The sequence below is a fragment of the Puma concolor genome, chromosome B3 (genome assembly GCF_028749965.1).
Source record: "Puma concolor isolate L17-30 chromosome B3, mPumCon1.1.hap2, whole genome shotgun sequence".
In the NCBI taxonomy this organism is placed as follows: domain Eukaryota; kingdom Metazoa; phylum Chordata; class Mammalia; order Carnivora; family Felidae; genus Puma; species Puma concolor.
Genome location: NC_141672.1, coordinates 106138800 through 106154693, shown reverse-complemented (window position 1 = coordinate 106154693; position 15894 = coordinate 106138800). Strand labels below are relative to the sequence as shown.

At 46.4% G+C, this 15894-nt stretch overlaps 1 long non-coding RNA gene across 1 annotated transcript; it reads left to right on the top strand.

The window, feature by feature from the left end:
• The first annotated feature begins 786 nt into the window (after nucleotides 1-786).
• Nucleotides 787-8999, top strand: LOC147580257 (uncharacterized). The gene is made up of 2 exons (XR_015252689.1): nucleotides 787-2324; nucleotides 7324-8999. It is a non-coding gene; the product is annotated as an uncharacterized LOC147580257 (long non-coding RNA).
• The last annotated feature ends 6895 nt before the right edge of the window (nucleotides 9000-15894 follow it).

Sequence of the window (15894 nt, the reverse complement as noted above, 5' to 3'; positions counted from 1 at the left end):
CACACAACATTGTGAATGCACTAGATGCCGCTGAATTGTACACTTTAAAATGGTTCATTGTTGTTTTTTAAAAATTTTTTTCAACGTTTATTTATTTTTTTGGGGACAGAGAGAGACAGAGCATGAACGGGGGAGGGGCAGAGAGAGAGAGGGACACACAGAATCGGAAACAGGCTCCAGGCTCTGAGCCATCAGCCCAGAGCACGACGCGGGGCTCGAACTCACGGACCGCGAGATCGTGACCTGGCTGAAGTCGGACGCTTAACCGACTGCGCCACCCAGGCGCCCCTAAAATGGTTCATTGTTAATATGAACTTCACCTCAGTACAAAAACAAACTTCAGTCATCAAGAATAGACTATTCAATAAATGTGCTTGGGAAATTGGTTCATGCATATGGAGAAATATAAAATTAGATTTCTTCTTCATACATTACACTAAAATAAATACCAGGTATATTAAAGCCCTAAATACAAGCAGGACTTTAAAACTTGCTGAGATGAGCACTGGGTGTTGTATGGAAGCAAATTTGGCAATAAATTATATTTTATTTATTTTTTTTTTTTTAATTTTTTTTTTCAACGTTTATTTATTTTTGGGACAGAGAGAGACATAGCATGAACGGGGGAGGGGCAGAGAGAGAGGGAGACACAGAATCGGAAACAGGCTCCAGGCTCCGAGCCACCAGCCCAGAGCCCGACACGGGGCTCGAACTCACGGACCGCGAGATCGTGACCTGGCTGAAGTCGGACGCTTAACCGACTGCGCCACCCAGGCGCCCCAATAAATTATATTTTAAAAAATAAAACTTAGGGAAGAAAAATAAGAGAATATATCATCCTTTATAAGTTAGAATTTTCTGCAAGAAAAAGACCATTAAGATAATGGAGTGCCTGGGTGTCTTACTTGGTAAAGTGTCTGCCTTCAGCTCAGGTTGTGATCTCACAGTTTGTGGGTTTGAGTCCTATATTGGGTTCTGTGCTGACAGCTCAGAGCCTGGAGCTTCCTTCAGATTCTGTGTCTCCCTTTCTTTGCCCCTCCCCTGCTCACGCTCTGTCTCTCTCTGTCTCTCTCAAAAATAAACTTTAAAAAAATTGAAAAGCTAAGTGATAAGCCATGGAACAGGAGAGAATATTTGCAGCCAGTACAGTTGACCAAGGGTTATTAATGATAATATTTGATGGACTCCCTCATCTCAGGAAGAAAAAAGACAACCCGATAGAAAAATCAGCCAAAGCAATGAACAATTTGCGGAAAAGGAAATCTGAAAAGTAACCGGGAACATGCAAATCGAAACAATGACCTGCCATTTTCCATGTCAGATTGACAAAAAATCCAACTTTGAGAACATCCAATGCTTCACAGGGTGTGGAAATGTGGGCCCAGTAAAACATTGCTGATGGGATATAAAATCGCTTTAGAGAGCAATTTGGCAATACCCACACAGCTCAACAAAGGCTTACAAAACAATTCCAGTGTCGACATCCGACCTAGAGAAACTCTCAAACAAGCAAAGAGGAAATAAGTAAATATACAAGGATGTTTGCTGCAACACTTTAAATAAAAAGAAAAATATGGAAACAACTGTCTATCAGTTGTGGATTAAAAAAAAACAACCTGTAAAAAGAATACGAAAATAGCAACTGTAAGAAATGAAAGTGTGTGTGTGTGTGTGTACCTATATAAGCTAAAAAGCAAAATGTTGAGTGAAAACAAGTTGGGAGAAACTTAAGGCACATGAAAATTACACATGCCAACTGTAGAACACTGATTATTTCTGGGAAGGGAGAGTGAGAAAAAGAATAGGACCAGGATGACTGTGTATCTACAGTGATTTATTAACAGTAAAAGTGATTGCTAGCAAAAATGGCAAAATGTTGACGTCTGTTAAATCCACGTAGTACGTGTGTGTTTATAAGATTATTTTTCACACTTTATCTAAACAAAACATTTCCTAATGAAAGCAGGAGAAAAAGATCATGGCCTCATGCTCATGGTAATATTTCAACTGAAGTAATATTTGACCCCTCCAACTCCCCAGATGAACTGCACCCAGAATGCAGCAAGGGCTTTCTCTAAGGCCAGAGCTCTACAACACTCTGTATGGAAAGAGTTGACCCACAAGTGGGGCTCCTGGTGAGGAAGAAGACAGATGTTGAAGTAGCTGTGGGTCTTGGCAAAAGGCAAGGAGGGAAAAGAGGAGACAGGGGCAAACCGAATGAATGAATCCCATCCTGAGGATGTCTGTGTAAACCAAGCCAGATGGAACCTGTGCATGCATGTGCTCTCCTCCCACACCCCCTCCAGATGACAGCCATGAAACAGGTATGGCCCTGGGTGGGGGGAGGGGGCAGCAGATGAGAGGTGTCCACAAATTTGTATTTGACTTAGCAAACTGGATAGAGCTGGCATTTAGAGCATTTGGTGGGGATGGGGGCGGATCATGCTGAGGAACCCTGGAAAGCCTTGAAAGTAAAGGACGCCATGCTTTGGGTAGAACTGGAAAGAGGAGGATTCATTGAATGTCTTAAATGAGTAATTGGATCCCCACATCTCCCCCAACTCCCCACAGCCTGTTAACCTCCCTTATCTTAACTTTGAAGGAGACAGGTGGGAGGAAGGAGGCGTGTGCAAGGGTGTGATGAGTGCAGCAGCAGTTAGTACCCAGGGGAAATTGAGCTTCTGCATTTCGAGATACCAGGCCCAGTGGGGGGCAGTTTGGGGTGTCACACTGAAAACAGGGAGCAGTTAAGGAAAATTTAACATTTGATTGAGCAGATCCCCCAGCATCCCCTTCTTCCCTCCCACTCCCAAAACACTGGCACCTAGGATCAGAATCCCAGACAGGAACACGGGTATGTTTTCCTTCTAGAGTGTTAATTTGCCCAAGAGATTTTTGACATTTGTAAAAAAAAAATTTTTAATGTTTATTTTTGAAAGAGACACAGCATGAGTGGGGGAGTTGGGCAGAGAGAGAGGGAGACACAGAATCTAAAGCAGGTTCCAGGCTCTGAGCTCTCAGCACAGAGTCCGAGTGGGGCTCGAACTCACAAACTGTGAGATCGTGACCTGACCTGAAGTTGGACACTTAACTGACGGAGCCATCCAGGCACCCCAAAATTTTTGACATTTTGAGATTTTGACATTAGAGATTTTTGAGATTAGATGGTCTCCCAACAAAGCAGTTGGGTTTGATTTTGACACATGATGGTGGCTGCAACAAGGCGAAGCATGAACCCAGAGTGCAAAGGAAGCTAGGACCCACGGCCCTTGTCTTACAGAGCCAGGAATGGAGTCTTAGGGAGGCAAGGGGCCTGCACAGAACAATGAAAAGAAGTCAGACTCCACACTACCACATATAATGCAGGTGTCTTTTCCTTGAAGGTAGAGATACTGTAAAGTATGGTAAAAATGTACTCAGTCAGACTATGTGGAAGGGAACTTTTTTTTTTTTAATTTTTTTTTTCAACGGTTATTTATTTTTGGGACAGAGAGAGACAGAGCATGAACGGGGGAGGGGCAGAGAGAGAGGGAGACACAGAATCGGAAACAGGCTCCAGGCTCTGAGCCATCAGCCCAGAGCCCGACGCGGGGCTCGAACTCACGGACCGCGAGATCGTGACCTGGCTGAAGTCGGACGCCAACCGACTGCGCCACCCAGGCGCCCCGGGAACTTTTTTTTTTAAGTTTGCCTATTTATTTTGAGAGAGAGAGAGTGCGCGCGAGTGGGGCAGGGGGGAAGAGAGAGGAAGAGGGAGAATCCCAAGCAGGCTCTGTGCTCCCAGCACTGCTCAATCTCATAAACTGAGATCATGACCTGAGCCTAAGTCAAGAGTCAGATGCTTAACCTACTGAGTCACCCAAGCACACCCCCTCCTTTTTTTTTTTTTTTTAACTTTACCTATTTATTTTGTGGAAGGGAATTTTTAAGGAGAGTCAATTCTGTTTCTTTCAAAGTACAAATGGTTCTGTAAGTTAAACTAGGCTATCAAAGTATGGGCTGGCCAGGGCTCTGGGGGACCCACTTTAATGAATTAGATAAAGTTGATTCATATCTCATATACTAAATGATTGTCAATTGCTGCTTCTAAGGTAATTGAGAATGCTTGAGAGTAATTTAAGTGACACTTTACACTATTAATTAGCTCTGCCTAACTTTTTTATTTCATTGATAGAGCAGAGGCTGGGCTTGAATTACTTCAGCAATCTAAGCAAAATGGGGTTTTCTGGGTAAGGAGATGTTTCTGGATCTAGTATTCCTTGACAGGAATCGGATTAGGATTTAAGGAGATTTTGACCTTTGATGGCACTTGTTTACTGTTTACCTATGGCAGCCCAGCCTTATGCATACCTTGTTTAACCACTCATTAAACATTTCGATCAGAAATCTCCCTCTTAGGGACGCCTGGATGGCTCTGTCAGTTAAGTAAGTGTCCCACTTCGGCTCAGATCCCAAGCTCATGTTTGGTGAGTTGGCGTGATGTCAGCACAGAGCCTGCTTCGGATCCTCTGTCTTCTTCTCTCTGCCCCTTCCCAACTCAGGCACACCTGCGCGCTCTCTCTCTCTCTCAAAAATAAATAAAGATTTAAAAAAATTAAAATAGAAATCTCCCTCTTAATAAAGCGGAACACACACTTTGCAACAAACATATTTTAGAGCTGATTTGATTAATTCATTTGAAAACCAGAGCTCTGGGCAGTTAGTTGCTTCTAGAAACATTTGTTTTTGATTTAACATCTTTGGCAAGACAAAAAGATAAACAGAAATGATGCGGCTTCTTAGAGAAAGACAATGTTCCACTCATTTTCTCTCCGAGGAAGCTTGCTATATATTTTTTTCCTCATGTCAGAAATACATGGAGTGTCTTTTCCCAGAGAAATACCATACTTCCAAAAGGGCTCTTGTCTTCATGGGGCTGATAATCTAGGCGGGAGATGCAGTACAACACAGGGCCAAGTTGGAGCGTGTGGTTAAGAGTAGTTCAGACGAATCCCCCACCGTCTGCATTGGATTCCAGTTTTTGATTTCTCCTTCTTTTTTCCCAAATTCCTTTTTCTTTTAATCTTCCCCCCTTTCCTAATTCCCAGCTGCTGAGGAGGAGACGCTCTGACCTCATCTGTGCTGGCAACAGTCAAAGCCCATTGTGCTGCTTGTTGGGTGTGCCTGCCCTGCCCTGAGAATGTGGCAGCTTCTTGGCCATTGTGGACAGAGAAGAGCTACTGTCACTCATCTTGACAGGCTGCTTCTCTGTGACGTGGGCAACCCCCGGGCCCCGCTTCACAGGATAAGAGAGGAGCACAGGTTTGTAGTGGGAAGGCCTATGTGGGGGTGTCAGAGCTACCCTCACCTCTGGAAGCCTGTCTCCTCACTGGGACCAGGACAGGTGAGTTCTGAAAGCCCTTCTAGTCCTTTAGGGGGGTGGAGTAGTTTGAACCGTAAGTCAAAAGCCCCAGTTGTAATAAGCTTCCCATTTTTTTTTTCATGTTCATTTATTTTGGAGAGAATGAGAGAGAGCACAAGAAGGGAAGGGGCAGAGAGAGAGGGGGACAGAGGATCTCTGTGCTGACAGCAGTGAGCCTGACGCGGGGCTTGAACTCACGAACTAAAGATCACGACCTGAGCTGAAGTCGGATGCTCAACTGACTGAGCCACGTAGGAGCCTCAGCTTGGCATTCTTTTAAAGAACGGCAGGTACACTTGTCCTTGGTGAAATTTAGAAACCTTTCTAGGGATCAAACCTGCAACTCACTTGTCAGCCCAGGCCAATTGAAGAAACACTTAGCACCTACCATGTATAAAGCGCTGTGCTAGCTGGGGACACAGAGAGAACCAGTCTCCGTCTGGGCCCTTTGGCCTAGGGAGGCACTGAGGTAAGGAAGAAACAATCAGGTCTAACTAAACTTTATCATTTTCATTGCTCTTAAATTTTAGAATAAAGTTTCCTTATTTTAATTCTTCTGCAATAAAGTAAACTTATATATTAATATGTGCATAATTATTATTAATCTAAGCACACTTGAATTCCACACTTCAGAATTAAATTATAAAGCACAGTCTTATTAATGCAAAAAGAAAATGGACGGGGATGCTGACGGATTTAGTTACCTTTTATAAATGCTGAATTGGTTTCTTGAATTAAAATAATCATATGTGTCTCTTGAAAAGATATTTACACTGACAGGTTATAAATGCTAACTAAATTCCTTTCAGACCAAGCAGCCAGGCCCTTAGACTGGAGGCATTTAATTTAGGAGAGGTGAAGTTTAAGATTAATTAATCATTTTAAGTTTTTTTTTTTTACATTATTTATAATGTTTTAGTAAGTGCACCAAAGAAGAGCCAAAGTCTTCTTTTTGCAAGGAGCGTCTATATGTGCTTTCAAATCTGTTATTCAGAAGCTGTGCCTTCGGTAAATTTGGATGTTGTGTCTTCCTGGGAGTACTTACCACTGTTTTGTGCACGGTTTGATTTTGATTTCCAAGGTGCCAGGTGTATTTGTGTAATTTGGATCAGAGACACTGTTTAGGGCCATGAAGACCTTTTGCTGTAGGTGCCACAACTCCTTCCTTTTAGGCATTTCCTTTCGTTTGACTTTTCTTACTTGAAATCCTCTTTGCCTTACATTTTTTTTCATCCAGTCAGCATCCTCTGGTTTAAGGTAGTTGAGAAGCAGGTTATTCCCGCTAGCATTTACAGCATGTACACAGGAGGCAGTAAAGCAGATAGGAGAGAGCAGAGCCTTTTCCAGCACAGTCACTTAGAGGCTCTGTTAAGTTCCTTAACAATAACACGGAAATCAGAATACCCGCTTCATGGAGGTGTTGGAGAGATTACATAAGATTATATGCATAACGTGTCTGCAGGATGCACAGTGCTCAGGGACCAAGTAAACGATAATAATTAAATCCCAGTGGTCTTTGATTTTGTAATTTTGGCCTAATATTCCTGCCAAATATCTATATTCACATACTGTTATTACACTTAATAGATTGCCTCAATATCTGAAATCACACAAAAATGAACCGTGCAAAACGTATATTGATAGCCCTATATTAATAACTCTTATTTAGTGCTTAAATAATTCTGCTTTCCTGACATTTTTTAACTCCTCTGAAAATGTAGGCGCCCCTCGGTACATGCCCCCAGAGTAGGGCAGAGCGTCTCTATCTGCTCAAAGCATTACTGGAATCTAGTTCCTGCACGCGCGTGTGCGCGGCAGAGTGGGTTTTATACTTTAAAGGGACTAATAAAAAGACCAAAATGCTTTGCAAATGAAGTGATGGCGATTTAAAAAGAACAGCCACTATTTGTCTCGGTTTTCAGACCTCCTGTTTGAAAGGGCTGTGCCTGGATTTGATGCCCAGACTTGAAAGTTCTCTGAACCAACAGAACCATGTGCGAAACACATCAAGGGACTCAGGCTTCCCAAAAACCCAACTTCATTGTTTTTCTTGGAGGTGGAGAGAGCTGCTGTTCAGAAAAATTTCCAAGGTTTCTGTGATTTGTTATGAATTGAAGGTCGTTCCCTGGATCAGATTCGTAGGAGGCACCGGAGTCCGTCCGACGGTCAACGTGGAAGCAGATGTGAGCTGGCAATTGTGCAGCGGCGGAAAGAAAACACTCATTTGGTTTGCCTCCTTGGGTTTCACTTTGCGCCTCTCCAGACTGTCTTCTCCCCGACTTCCACTAGAGGGCGCCGAGCCCCCAGCTGTGCCGGCTCTCCAAGTAGGGGTCTTTTCTGATCCTGGTCCCAGGGGCCTGCTGCAGAGACTCCAGAGGATTCTGGATCCAGTTTGGGGTTCAGGGTTCCCTCAAAAGGTGATCCTTCGACTCCCTGGAGAGGGTGGGGACCTGTGAGAGCCTTATACTTCAGGATTGGGATTTCGGAAACTCCAATGAAGGCTTTCTTTTTTGATCTCTGCTTCAAAAGGGCACTGGCAGAGATGAATTATGTTGGATCCCAGGTCTCTGGGGACTCTACTTCCTGAACCCCGATTGCCAGGCCCCTGCAAACACACATGTGCTTATGGGAGCACTAGACTGGAATATTTGAAACCAGAACTCCAGAAAATCCACAACAGATGTTTTCCCTGAAAGACACAGGCTCTCTATCACGGAGCCCCCGGGGTCTCCCTGCCCCCTGCCAGCCATGCTCCTGCATTGGCATTGTGTGGGTGAGGGGGATCACGCCTGACTTAAAATTCTAATGGACAGGTCAGTGCTTCCTGGGGCTGTAAGCAGGCTCCCTCTCAGCATGCTCTGTAAGCAGGAAGGTATGATGAATGTCTACCAACCCTGCCCTGCCTGCCCCATTCTTTGTTTCTCCAGGTTCTGTGTTTGAGGACCTAATTTTGAGCGACCTGCCCCTGTTGAAATTACCTCTGCCACTTTGGAACGTCTGCTGAGAATAACCAGGATCCGCATTTTCACTGCGCTTTGTGCCTCACAACATACTTTTGCGGGTAGTGTGCCATCGGATACTTCCGCGACCGTAAGGCATGACTCCTCTCCTTCCCACCTCACGAATGAGAACAACAAGGTCCAGAACGAGTAAGGGCTGGCCCTGGGACTTGAACTCACATCATGTGATTCAAAAGGGATTGCTCCTATTTTGGGGGGTCTTGGCAATATTAAGAATTCATTTGGGTTTGACTCCAGGGAAACCCTTCAGACTCCCCGAGCTTCACATGGGTGTGCATTATCAGGAAATTATGACATTCCCTCCAAACACTCTTCAGAAAATGGCAGCACGTATTTTTCCTGGACTGGTTGAAGGGCATCCTTTCTTAGGGCAGCGGGATGGACCGGACAAGCCCTGGAGGTGGCTTCTAGCCGTTCTGTTCAGCGGAACAAAGCATCCAGAAATAGACGAATCGGTCCCTTTTACCCCAATAACATTTGTGGCTAACTGTATGAAAACAGGCCATTTCCAGTCTAATTCATAACTACCGTAGAGTCGTTTTAGGAGGTGCTCATCTCAGTAATAGATTCAAAAATTCTCTCCGGCTTAAGACCTCATTGTTCTGGAGCACGGCGGCTGTCCCGCGTGAAGCATGCAGTTCTCCCCGTGGCCACAGGGTGGCGGGGTGACCTTAAGCTTCTTCCTCGCCTTTGGACAGGAAACGCAGCTCTCATCAAAATGAGCAAAATGGAGCAACTCGGAGCGGGTTCAGAGTGACATACACTTCACGTTTATAACCCCTTAAAAAGGGAGCGGCAAGCGCTCTGTTTCCAGAATGTCAGCGATGGGAGGTAGTGAGGAGAGGGGATGCTGGGTTCTGAGGCAGTAGAAGAGGCTCGTAGTGTGGAGGGCCCGGTCTACTGCAGCCCATGGCCCGGTTACCTGGCCGAGGCCGAGGGGGCCGTGCCCTGCGGAAGCCCACCGTTGGGCCTTCCAAAACTATTGCTGTTCCCCTTCTCTGTCTCGGAACCTTCTTTCCTGGGGCTCTGCTTTTATAGATTGTCCCCAGGATGTACTCGTTATGTCTTAAAGGGGTGCTTTGTGCTGTATAAGTTGCGGGGGGGGGGGGGGTGATGCACCCTCCAATGGGCAGCAACCCCTTTGTGAGCCTCAAATTGAGACATAGGCTTCTGACATGAGGGGCCGTATTTTGGGGGAATGGTGAGGAGATATTTAAATGTGGATTCTGGGTTGTACAGGCACCTCCTGCCCACACACGGTGGAAGCATGGAGAGACTTGAGGGAGCGTTTACTGCTGGCCTACTGTGTGCATCATGATGCAGGTGCGAGCTCCGGTGGGGCCAATGCGGACCCTACTAGCTGCCGACGGTAGGCGGATTGGGCAGGAGCCTGACCCACCCCACTGATGCCCACATGGAAACTGTGAGCTTTCACCTCCCGCACTTCTGTCAAAGCCCTGGATGCCGCAGCGTGGAGACAGCAGAGGTTTAGTGTCATTAGCTCTAGTCTTCTTAGCCGGCCTGGCAGAAGCGATGTTGAATTTCAACGTGGGAAGTTTCCAAGCACATCTTGAGGGATGCAGGAGCCTCTAACACTTTTCTGTAGATGTGATTAATATTCCTTTCCTCAAATTTGAGACCCACGGGTGGGTGTTTGTGTATCAGACACACGCACACATAACACACACATGCCACGGAATGGGGAGGCATTGCCGTTCAGGTTTCAAGACGGAGGCTGCGTGTAATAGCTTCTTTCCTCCTTCTGGATTCGCTTTTGCTTCAATATTTATGTCATTCACTTATTAATCTTTTACAGGTATTCTCAGAACACCTACTGTGTGCCAGGAAAATTAAAATGAGTCAGAGTCAAGCTTATTTTTAGAAAAAGACAGACCCCAGGGAATCCATCCTTTTTTTGGTAGGGAAAAGGCAGGGCTGAGCCATGTGGCTGAGAATGCGGGTCTGGAGCTGCTGCCTGGGTGGGAATCCTGGTGCAGGTGCTCCCTGTCTGTGTGTTGTTTGCTCAGTTTCCTCATCTTCGTATGTGGGTAATGGTAGGACCCACATCACTCTGTTGTTGTCAGGAGCAAACGAACGAGTAAGAAGGGCTCTGTACCATGCACGTGGAAAGAACTCAATACACACAGAGCCCTCACTCTTCTTCTTTTCTCCTTGTGAACTAAAGCTCCCCAGGATCCTCGTTAGGCTGAGATCTCTCCTGTGCTTATGGACCAGCTAACATGGAGACTGAGGATGAACTGGACCCGGCTGTTTCTGTTTTGGGAGCTGGGGGCAGCTGAGGAGGCCTGTCATCGTGGCCAGCAGGGAAGAAGCAGGTGGTGACGGAATGAGCTCAGTGATGAGCCATCACTCTGGCGAGTGGGGCAGGGGGGTGAAGACGGGCGACCCCTGCTGTGGCCCCGACTCTGATCGAGGTGACTGCCTGGGAGTCACCATCCTCCTGAGACATCACTTGCCGGTCTTTACACAAACTGCAGTCCCTTAAGGAGACTGTGACCCTCAGAAACAAAGAAGGACCCTTCTTTGGTCAAGAGGATTCTAGGGCATCAGAAGATCACCTTTAGAGACAGTCCAAGCTCTGGTTTCTGAGAGATCCCCCAGGTCATGGAGCCCCCGTGTCACCTTTTAGGGCTCAGTGATCACGGCACAGCTCTATCCATGCTGGTGCCCATGGGGCAAGGCACCCCTGACAAGGTAATGTCTACACATTTTAGTCGGGTCTTTCTAGGGTTGTGGCTTCACCCTGGTTCTTCCAACCTCATTCCTGAAGATGTGTGGGAAGGAGCCATGTGCATTCTTCCCCAAGCCTTGAGTCCCCTGGGTTAAGAATGAGTGACCCCAAGCTCTCAGGAGAGGGGGGGCAGCTCCTGTCAGGGAGGCTCCAAAAGGCTGTGAGCTGAGATCCACTGGGGGGCTTCAGGCTGCCCTAAAACCAGGCCCGCAGTGGCTAATGGGCAGGTGTGGTGGAATTGTGGGTAGCTCGGTGACACCTCGGTGCCACTCAAGGGGGTGCTTTGTAAGCATCTTCTGGGAGAGCGATGGGGAGAGGGCATGAGTGAGCAAGAAGGCCCAACACCAGGCCCCAGAGGGGCGATGAGAAACCATAGGAGGGGTGAAGCTGGGGATCTGAGGTTCTTTGTTAGCCAGGTGACCTTGAGTAGGCTATTTCACCTTGTGGAGCCTCACTTTTCAAACCTATAAAACAGGAAGAAAAAATGTTGCCTCCATCACTAGGCTGGATCAACACGAGTCCAGCTGCTGTGTGCAGGTGGCCGTGCTCCTTGAACAGAGGCTTCTGCTCTGGGACTGGCCTGTCTGCAGTGCCCATCCAGGCATTCCTGGGGTGCCCCCTGCCTGCCTCCGGCTCCGTCTGTCCCAGGTGAGGAGCACTTGGGCTGTCCGCAGCCCGTCCGTCCTCGTCACACGGCCAACACGTGCCCTTTCGGGAGCTAGGTCCAGGTCAGGCTCGAAGTCATCAAGCTCTGACCTCACCAAACTTCCTCCTTCCTCAATCTGCCTTCCACGTGTGCTGTGCTCCCTCACGCTGAGGTCCCTGTGGGGTGCCTCACCTTTGCTGACACCCTTTCCTTCACCCAAACCCTCAGGTTCCTCAGTCTCCAGGACTGGTTGCCGTTCAGCCGACGGGGCAACACAGGCTTCATGGTTGTAACACCATAACCTCCCACCCCCTCCCACCCTCAATCCAAAGTGCTCTCTCTGCAGTGCCTCGAAGTTGGCATAAAGAACAATATTTGAGCCCCATGGCAGGGCCAAAGGGCTGGAAATTCCTCTTATCCTAGGCTGTTTAGGAAGCTTTGCTCTAGCGTCAGCTTTGCTGCTGTGATTCCCCCTCATCCACCTCCATGTGAGCTTGTGGCAAGGACACTTACAGTGTCCCCTCTCCCTGCACTCCTCCCCACACCCCCCATGCCCCCAGCACCCAAGCTGCTGGTCCCCCTGCAGGCCCCACTGACATGGACACTACGGTAGATCCGGGAGGGTTCGGGGTTTGCAGCATGACTAAGATATGTTGCCATTGACAAGATGCTCATAGGCTGAGTGGGGGAGACAGCCTGGCTTTAGATCTGGCCTCATTCTTGCATTTGTAAGATGGAGTCAGGCAGGTGCCTCAGCCGAGCAATACCAACCATCCTGGGTGTTCCTCACATCCACTGATGCCAGGCCGTCATGTGTCCCCATTGACAAGCTTATACTGAGCACTTCCTAGGTTCCCAGTACTGCCTGGGGTGCTGGGGGGAACTTTTAGTGAACAAAGCTATTTGCCTCATGGAGCTTCTGGTTTCGTGGAGAAACAGAGGAAACGTAAAACAACATAAATTGTTATGTCTATCAAAGTGGTGATAATTACTTAATTGTTACCTTTGCTTCTGCCCTTGGCATGCCAGGTGCTGCTACTTCTGGGAAAGATCTAGATTGTCTGCTGTGGATGAGACCTCATTTGCTTATTCTGAGGTTTTCATGCAGTCCTTCTCCGCCAGAGTTCCTCATGGAAACCACAGAACACAGAACATGATCTTAGCGACAATTTTCTCAGCTCTGCCAAGGATTGTTCAGAACTAGGACCACTCTGGATGCAGACGAGAGGAGCAAATTCACTACATACAATGGATGTCTTAGGGCACTGGGCTTTTATTTCCCCCTCTGCTTCTTTGTGACGTTTTCCATTTTTCATCCTCTGAACATTGGTTTCTCTCGCTTCCTGCCTCTTCTGAAACTTTTGTTTTTTAATCCCCCTTCTTGGATTATTTCGTCTATCCTTTATCCTCCTGAACACAGAGGAAGAAACAGAAATACGGAGCAGAGGTACTTTCATTAGTGATGGGTGATGGTTCTTCTTGATTTGAAAATCTACACGCAGAGGGGTGGGATCTAAGACAAAAATTGTTGCCATAGGTAGCCAAACAGGACCTTTTTCAGGTTAACCATTAAGAAAAAAAATGAAATCCACTCATTTCATGCTCCTCCCTCCACAGCAGCTGACTTTGCTAATAGAATAGGGTTCTGCTGGATTAGGGGGGAAACAGGGCAGATGAGAAGCTGGGCAGAAGGAGGTGCTCTGCTGATGGTGGTGGGATTTGCAGACTGAGTGCGAGAATAAGAGGTTCTGGTTATGAGCAGGAGTCCCTGGGGCCACTGTTATATCGTTTTCCTCCTGTCTCTTCCCTAGACCCCTGGCTCCTTTTTTCAAGGGCATGAACCTCATTCAGTGTGGGCAGAGGCTGTGGTCCCTATTCACTGCGGTCTGGGGTCTCTCTAACCCTGGGTGGAGCACTTGGAGGACAAGGAGAAAAGTAGGACTTCCTCCTAAAAGTGCCCAGCCCAGCTGTGACTTTGATTCTGAAAGAAGGCCTTGCAGGTTGAAGACAATGATTTGTTATTGTTACTGTTTAATATTCATCAAATGCTTGTAATGTGTTGGACGACATTGAAAAAGATTTGTGGTGGGTAAAATTAAACTGAGCTCAGAACTGGCCTGCTGCCTCCAGGTCTGGCAGGCCAAGTTCTGGTTTCTTCTGCTTGTCCACAAGAATGACCTCAACCAACCAGGAATGGGAAGCCACCACCACCATAGCCCTGCTGATAATTCTCCTTTAAAAAGGCATGAATTCCTATAATCTTTCCTGCCTTGGGTTACAGAGGGGGTGATGCTATGGTTACCTTCAAGAACGAAAGATCCAGGGATGTAAGGTGACCCAAAAAGGTGGCAAAGCAAATCAGTGTGAATGACATCTTTGAGCCAAATCTACCACATCAGCAAAGCTGGGCTTCAGTTTTTTCCCCTTTCCCCTGGTTTGGATGCTGCCTCTGTAAGACACGTGGACTCCTCTTACTCCTCCTGCCTCAAGACCACCTGCCAGGAAATGATTATGTATGCTCATTTGAACTAAAGAATGTTAAAGAGAGAGAGAGAGCGAATAGGCCAAAAATGGAGTCACTTATGCTAAGCCCCATGTCACCAAGCTGAGACTTAACACTGCACCTAATTACAGTTTCAGTCTCCCCCTGGGAATCTTAAATCAGTCACTCTGGAATTACCTGGTCTGCACTAGTGAGGTAATCTTCCTGAGACACCCCTGAAGCTCCCGGAAGGAAAGTGATCGTGCCACAACCAGTTCACTCTTTGCTGGTAATACTTCCTTGTCCCACTCGCTTCTGCCTGCACAAATTGGGTTGGAATGACACTAGGCTACCCACCAACCTCATGAAAGTGTCCATGATACAAGGTAAACTGTAAAACACCACACAATCCCCAAGCCAATGGCACATCCCTCTTAGGTATTATTTGGCTCCAAGGTACCCAGGGCCTAGTGAAAGAAATGTGATCCTTAAGTTCTAAAGACTTGAGTGTGCTATTTTCTGTTATACTTGCTTATTTTATGTCCAAGAACTATGGTCCTAGAAACTAAAAGTATCTACAAAAAGGCAAAATCTTAAAACAACTTAAAATACAATGACCATCATGGGGAGTGTTCCAATCAGACAAGATCATTCTTTTAAGACATGCACTTGAAAGCAAGGATTGCTGGGTTAAACAGACAGAATAGGATACCTATTTTAATTGGTATTCACAAGCTTCCAAAAGGCTTCAAGATTTCAAAATAGCTTTTTCTGAAAGATTCATTGCAAAAGCTAATGAAAAATTAAAGACACAAGAGGTACCTAAAACAAAAGACTGCAAGACTGACATGACTCCTACTGCTCCTCTCTCTCCTCTTTTACCTGTGTCCTCATTCCAGTTATCCTCTGTATGAATTGTCTTTCCATTCTGAACAGATTACACAACCATAAACACAAGTCTACCAAGTTAATGACCTTACAGATATCCCTGATATTTACCTTTGAAGAAGCACTCCCAAGATGTGCTCTGGGACTCTTGAGGGATTTTCTGGTAAACTTCTGTGTTATTCCCTTAAACAGCTAAGGGAAACTAAAATTAAAATTATGGGAAAATGTTCTGGCAGAAAACAGAGCCTACAGATGGGATCCTGGGAAAACTGGCAAAAACCAGGAAAGGGTAAGTGTTCGTACCATAATCTCTGCCTGTAGTTTTTACTCAAGGCAAGAAAATAAAATTTCCTGTGATTCCTTCCTTTCCAAATCCAGACCCGTTGGCTATTAATCCTTTCTTTCCCAGGGACAGCCATTACCTTCTCACTTGTCTTGTTTTGTGTCCTGATAATTTGGCTTTGTAATGGTCAGATTGGGAGCCCTAAAATATGGCCAGACAGAAATGTGGTTTGCACCCCATTTGTGGCAGTCTATGTATAGACAGAAATATGGGTTGAACTCCATGTGTGGCTGGGGTCCTACCTGCCAGCCCTCATGGGAATTGTCAAAGTCTTGCTTTCTTCTGGTTATCTTTGGGAGTGGCTCTGGATCCTAGGAGTAGTATCTTTTTTTTTTTTTATTTTTTATTTTTTTTAATTTTTT